This window comes from Anopheles gambiae, chromosome 3, assembly GCF_943734735.2.
Source record: "Anopheles gambiae chromosome 3, idAnoGambNW_F1_1, whole genome shotgun sequence".
Taxonomy (NCBI): domain Eukaryota; kingdom Metazoa; phylum Arthropoda; class Insecta; order Diptera; family Culicidae; genus Anopheles; species Anopheles gambiae.
The window spans coordinates 20,920,846-20,928,545 of NC_064602.1; positions in this window are offsets into that span (position 1 = coordinate 20,920,846).

Genomic DNA, 7,700 nt, shown 5'->3' on the forward strand with positions numbered 1-7,700 from the left:
GCGAGAATCAATATCAATTTGAATGATTTCCCTTTTAAACATTTCCACGAACAAAATGTTTATCGCGAAAATGTGTTTCGACACCATGATACCAGCACGCTATCTGATTAATGCAACTCAGATTATTTTATTAAAATCATAGTTTCATAAATGGTGCTCAAGTGGTTATACCGTGAGTGGTTATCCATCGGTCGGTACCATTTCAAAATAATGCATTACACGCGAAAAAGAAGAGCGACTGGGGATTTTCAGCATTTTATCTCTGTCATTTAACAAGCTGTCTGTGTGTACACACTTTCCGTGTGAAGCATTATTACAGCAAATGCATTCTGTACATAAAAGTATAATGCGTTTATTCCGGGGAGTAAAATAACGTACACGGTTGTTGAGTGAAAATCCGAGTTGAATGTGCATTTACCTCCATTTATTGTTTACCAAGTGTTAACCATGTATGCAGTTCAATGTATTCAGCTAGTAAGAATGAATAGGACGCTTTATGTTCGAAACAAAATACAAAAATCACTTTGCAAATTGCAATGTTTGAATTTGAGCAGCTTAATTATACTTTGAAAATACTACGAAGAATAAAAGAACATTTAACTGGTTGGCGGAATCAATCCGAAGAGCAATAAACTCTTGAACATGTTCATCACCGCGGGTCAAATGTAATGAAAGCGATTCCCAAAATCAGCCGAAATATCGCTCACCGTATTGAAAATTACCCATCCGCAGAAGCTGGCCCAGGTATAAACGGTTCTGCAGCAAGTAAAAGAAACCTTTACAAAAATACAAAAAAAAAACTCATATTTTGAACGGAAAAGTGGGCTCTTTTGCCCTCTCTTTTGCATGTTTTCCATCAGGTGCAGCGCGTGCGCCAGCATTCAGTTTACCGAAATTTACGAAGCATGAAAAGCTCTCTCCCGCGCACGCTGATGAATTCAACAAAATTTTAAATGACTGGCCTGTAATTTACACGACCATCACCGCCACGGTGTGGAAGTCCCCCGGGAAAACGGGTCAACAGGCACGCAATACATGGGCAAGAGCAAGAGGCGGGTGGTAAAAAGGCTGATTAAGTAATTTCCCGGATGGAAAGGTGTGTGCGTATGGTGGTGACCTGGTTTTTACCCTTGACGGTGTGTTTTCTTTTTTTTTTAGTCTTTTGTGCTTCCCCTGTTGGTTCTAATTTATTTCGACAAACCTCCCGGCCACAAAGCATAAAATGCTAACGTACTGAACTTTAGTGTTGGGTTATTTCCTGTCGCAGGACGGGGTATAAAATCCCACGAGACAGGAAAAGGGAATAGATAAAAAGACATGAAAGGAAAACGAATGGAAGAAGGAAGCGCGAGTAGGCAAAGGTTGCAGCGGGCGCTGGAGCGAAAAATATGTGTGTTAAAAATGATTACGAGAATGTCTCACTTCTTCACCCGTCGCACATAATGAAGGTCGGGATGGGACGCTTTACCCATTTCCCTGTTTTTCTACCAAACCACCATAGGGGCCAGCATGGGATACGGGGGGAGGCAATCCTACATGCCGAGAGCATTCGCTGGCCATGACGGTAACGAATAAAAGATCTGCAAATCTGATTAAGAGCATTTAAATTAATTTCCCGAACCATCTCCACAAAACCGATTGAACGCGTGTAGGTTTGTGCGGCCGAGGCAACCGAAAACCGCCGGGTTCCGGTTCCGGCTCGATGCGATTCATTTGATTTGCATATATGTATATTTTAACTGACCCAGGGAACCGGCAGAACGGCCCAGCGGCGGCGGCAGCGGTGGCCCTCCCCTGTGGCACATCAGCCGACGAACGGTCTGCGTATGCCACCTATCATTGGGTCTTCGAGCACTTTTCCATCATGCACAGTTTGCCTCACAAGCAGGCACAGACACGCGCGCGCTTGATGTGGGGCAACAATAAAGGGGGGGGGGGGGGGGGGGGCAACAGCCGGGCAGCCAAAAGCCGGAACCGACGCGGAGCATTGTGCCCACGGTCATCGCATAAACATGAGCCGTACGCCACCCTAATCCCTCTCCTTTTCCCCCCAGCCACCGTCCGCTTCTTGGCCGGAACCGATACGACCACTTTTAAAACGGGCGGCCGACATTTCAAGAGGATTGTGCTCGAGTGCCAACAGAAGAGCAACAACAGCGGGGCACGCACACAACAACAACAGCAGCACAGAGAAAAAAAGCGAACAGAAAGAAAGCCAAATGATGACTTGTGGACGTTCTGCTGCTGCTGCTGCTGGCGTTGCTGCTGAAGTGGTTCGATTATCTGTGGCACGGTCCTTCGCAAATATTGACATCCCGTAGCGATTTTGCATATGCTATTTCAACAGCTAGTCGGTCTAGTGTCATCGTGGATTCTTCGCTCCTCACGCCCTTTTCGGGTGATTGCTGGTGGAGTGGGTGGCCGCTTTACGTGCGCTCGGTGAAGGGGGAGAAAAAATGATGAAAGCAGTGAGAGAGCGCATTTTAAAAGAAGCAATGGTTTAGCAAGACTTCAAGAGGCGACGGAACGTTAGACGATGGAATGATCTAACGCAAACAAAGTTTCCTTTCCTGGGCGATGCTTGCAGTAGTAGCTCGAGCAGCTCGAGCATAGCTGGTTTGAAAGTTTGTTGAACAAACCATTTAAGAAGCTTTTCTTGCGAATTCTGATTCTGCTATTTCGGACGTGCCCGAAAATGTTGTAATCCATCGTAATGCGCTTTGAGTGGTCGTAATTGTACGGTCACATTTTTAAATAAGCATCAAAACATCGTCGCATGCTTTCCGTTTCCGGTACTTATTGATTGCTGTTTGAATTTATTCCTTTTAGCAGGAAATCAAAATGAAAATCTGATACGAATGAGAGGTAACTCTATCGGGAATTTGAATTTTGCTTTATTTAAAAGTTTACTATGTTCTCAAGACTTACTATCAAAACTGGTCCGACTTTGGAGCTTCTTTTTTTACAGCAAACCCGTGAAAAGAGTCACAGAAAAACATGTTTTTTATGTTTTCTTTCCGAAGTGCTACAGTTTTTTCTTTTCGAGTTTATGCGTTAGGGACAACCTTCAATGTTCAAAAGTTAGCATCGTTCTTCTTAGAATTGTCCCGCAAAATTTTCCGCAACGATGTTTCATTCTATTCATTTCTCTGCACCTTTCCGCGAAAAACACCCTTTTCAATGTTCAATAACAAAATTCGAGAAAATCGACGAGTATACTGCGCTCAAAAAATCGGTACATCAAACACTTGCAGGTAAAATAGATTTGATTCGAGGGAAAATTTAAACAAGATGTTATGAATTTGCTGCACAGAATAAAACTTAATTTGAGTTATTACTACGATTTGATGAACTCTGCTAGGTTATGGAGTTTGGAGATGATTAAATTCAAATGTATATTACACATTCCTTGTACAGTTCTTCGAATTGTACAACCCTGCCAACTCGTACGTCACTCATGAGTGGACAGGTGTGTGCTAGGGCAAAAGCGCCACGGTGAACGCTCTTGGTAACGAACGAGTTCATCGGTGCCATTGGATGTGATAACCCCGTTTATTAGTATTGGCGAACGTTTTGCTCAGTTCGCCTATAGTTCTAAACACAGGCATTGGACAGGATACGTTTCCTTTCATGTACGTCACAGATGTCCATTACATTTCAGCTACTAGCATTTCGGATATACAAGCCTATGGATTATCCCGCAATGACACCAGTAGAAAGCATGAACAGCCAACGGCAAATCCAGTGACCAGCTACAATATATTTCTCATTACCCTTCACATACACGCACTGACCAGGAGTACTAATACTCATCATTAGCAAGCAATAACCCTGGAAACTTCAAATTTACCAGTCGGTGAACAGAGAATGTACAAAAAGCAGTAATTTCACGTTGATTTAGGTTTGCATCATATTTGTATTAGTAGCAGATGATATTAAAATTGAACTACTAGCACACGAGGGCCGAAAATAAGCAAGTGTTTCATAATACAGTCAGATTTTATCTTATTTGAAAGCCAATGGGTTTGTCAAATAAGAGGGGGTTTCAAATTAGAGTGTTTAGATGAAAGGTCGTACAAATTAGAAAGAGATAGAACATTAATTACATTTCCGGATTGGAGCATCCGTCACAAATAAGAGGGACACAGATTTCAAAGGTTTTCCAAATTAAGACCGCTTTACAGTCGAAGTGAACGTGAAATCGCCTGGTGATACGCTTGACAATTTATTTTTTACATTAAAATCTGGCGAATCCAGCCGCTCTGCTGGCGAGAAGTTAAAGCTTGAATCAAAACAAACAAAATACAGAAATTCAAACAAGACCCGTTAGGACCATATTACCCATACGTAGGACTCTGTAAGATCGTTTAAATTCGTTTCCATTTAATGAATGTTTTAATCATTCATCATTGTTTCAATGGATTTAAACGATATAATAGCAGATGAATAATAATAAATTAGTACATTGGAATGAATGAAATGAATAATATGTTAAATATTAATATAAAATTTTATTGTTACATACATTGAAATCTCAGTATGACTCAGTTTAGATTGATTTGCTTAAAAATAATTACAAAAAGCTATCGTTAAATCATATGGCTTTTTGGTTATGTTATGCTTTTAGGTTATTATAACACATTTGTTCCTTTACAAACAAGTGCTATGCAATAGAACCATCTGAAAAATGCTTCAGAACATTTATTCCTCTTTCAAATCAACCAGAACAGGTGATGGAAGAATGCATAGCAAAAGCTGTACTACACCGATGCGTTATCTTTTCCCCGGAAAACGCTCTATAGATAATGTGTTCATAGAAAAGGATTTATTTTATGCTGCGGAACAGAGTTTAAAAGCTGTTACTTGACCTTCCTGGAAGCATGCAAGCAAGCCTGTCTTCTTAATTATTCCCCGAAAACCCATGGTAAGCCATCCTTCCTTAAACATCTTTCTGCTAAAATTGTGTAGATAACAAGAAACGCAATGAAATGAATTTATTGCTAAACACCCTTCCAAGGAGCCGGTGGATAGGTCAAGGAATTAAGGTAATTGTCTACTACAAACTTCGAACAGCCCACACGGTGCACCCAACACCAGCACATCAGTGAAACAAAGTAAACAAAAGCATCAGTATTGTTCATCTTGTCACGCAGCTCCATCGAAGCATTGCAAAGGCAAAATTCGCCGAATCCCTTGCCACAAAAGCAGTAAAACGAGCTTCAAGCTATTATGGGGAGCGTTTGTTTACGATTGATCCGGTTTCATGCAGTTTCGGGCGAAAGAACCCTCCTCCATTCTTCCTTCCTATTGGCGTTGCTAGAACGGTCGCCTGCGTTCAGAGCATCAACAGATTTTTCGTGTCCCGTTGTTGAGGATGGCCTGCCCCACCACACATACAACTGTTGTCAACTCGAATGGGGGAAGCCGCCGGAAAACCGTACAACAACACCATGCAATGGAACGAATCGATGCTAAAAAGCCCGGCCAAACCACATGCCGGCAACATTTGGCTATTTGAGGTAATCCTTTCAACGACCATGGCCAAACGGAAAATGGCTTCCCATCGGTCCCCGGTGGATTGCAGGAAATTGTGTACATTGTGTGTGTGTCTGTGTGAGCGCGCGCGCTGTTGGGGAATTTATTCCTTGTCCTTCGCTCTATTCGTCTTAAGGAACGTAGGAAGCGAACGCGGAAGTGGAGCAAGGGAGGACAAAAAGAAACATCTGCTCTAATGTACGACACATCCGGAAGGTCATCCGGCCAGGAAGGCCGGCCCGGGGAAGCTGGTATGCTGATCGTACAAATTCTAATTCCACGCTGGAAAGCTTAAGAAGAAAGGTTGCTGCTTCTACCGATGGTTGGAAGCTCACGGTGCCATGCAATATATCGTTTAATAGGTTTCCGAAATAGAACTCCGAAAGCACGGAGCGAAGGGATCGTGTGACCGGAGTAGGTCAGGCCGCAATTTCATATGAAAGCCACGGCGAACACCTGCGTCACATAGTTGCCACAGCGCTAGTTCCCGCAAAATCTCGCGTCGCACGATATCTGGCGCACACTAACCGCAAGGCACCGTCGTGTATGACCGTTTGTGTGGGTGGAATCCAAAAGGGGGGAGGGCGGGGGGTGGGGGATCCGAAAAAATAGATTCGGCAAACAAACACATAAAGCAGCCCGGGGAAGGATATGTCACCGCAAGGATGAGTATCGATCGATGGATTTTGCTGATTTTTCTCCCTTTGCTCTGCTCTGCTCTCTTGGGGACAGGCGGTTCGTAAGAAGGAGAGGGCACCACTCGAGCAGTAACGCTTCCGGTGAGCATTCCTTTGCTTTCATCACGCCGAGCTGCCGAAAGGGAACGTGAGGGAACGAGTGGGCACATTGCTTCCTCTTACTTCTTCGGTTGCTCTTGCGCTCGCTGATATAGGTGAGTAAAATTGGAATCCTACACAATCCATATTCTTTTGAAACTGTGCTCGGCGCGCACGGCGTACATCTATTTGCTTACCAAATGCACTGGGGAGGGGGGGGGGGGGGATAAAAATGCCCCGCCAAATTGATTGGAAAGCTTTTTGTCTGGTTGTTGGAAAACCCGGAAATTTTCTTTCATATGTGTGGTTCGAGTTTTGTCAAGTGGAATTTGTTCGTTTTCTTATGACATTTTTGCTCACCAATAATGAGCTTATGGCATATGGTTGACCGTCTTAAGCGTCTTTGAGGGTATGTTTTTTGGGAATTAAATTCTTATGGAACTTATTGCAATATAACTGATATGTATTGTAATCTAGCTTCTTCTTCTTCTTCTTCTTCTTCTTCTTCTTCTTCTTCTTTGGCTGAACAACCGTTGTCGATCAAGGCCTACCTGTACCACTTGTGGGATTAGCTTTTGGTGACTTCTACCTTACTCGTTGTTAATTTATTTACTTATTTATTTATTTACCTACATATGAGTCTTGCACTCTTGAGGATTTGACAAACTAAGTACTTAAAACCTATCCTACACCTAAACCCTAACTTATTCCCCTAACATCTCCCTTCATCCGGTGTCGCCAAAATTGAAAATTAATAAAATGTTCTCTTTAAATGCGTTGGTTGTTATATCACGTAGATATTGATCTTTTCTAGTAAGAAAGGGATGTCTAATTCGTTTTTTGATATTTTGGCTGCAGATACACATGGGTTTACCTTAAAACGGTGTTCGAGCGTCTGTAGACCAAGCTGAAGGCAACGCGAGCGATAATTTGGCATGGTTGTAAGTCCTCTGAATACTTGCATTACCCTCACAATTACGAATGAGCATTTATGAGTATTATCAATAAAAATAATTAAACATCTTACAGATTAGGAAAAAGGTTCCTAAGGTAATATAAACAACCTATGTGCATCTTCTCTAGGAATATTCATCCTCCATATCTCAAAGATATCAAACATGTGAAAAGCTTTAGCATGTAAATGCTCTTTCAATCAATTTATTTAGAACGTAATCGAGAACATTATTCCAAAAACAAGAAACCATTCCCTAATTGATACCACAGCAAATCTATGAAAAGATAGACGTTTTTGCCTTTTTTGTATTGTTTAAAGAACGATTTAAAATAGACAAACTAATCATTTTTTGGTTCAATACAGTTCTTCATATGTTATTTTACAATCGTTTCAATTCCAATTTCACTGGCTTTTATAAAACCTGCCAGTTTAAT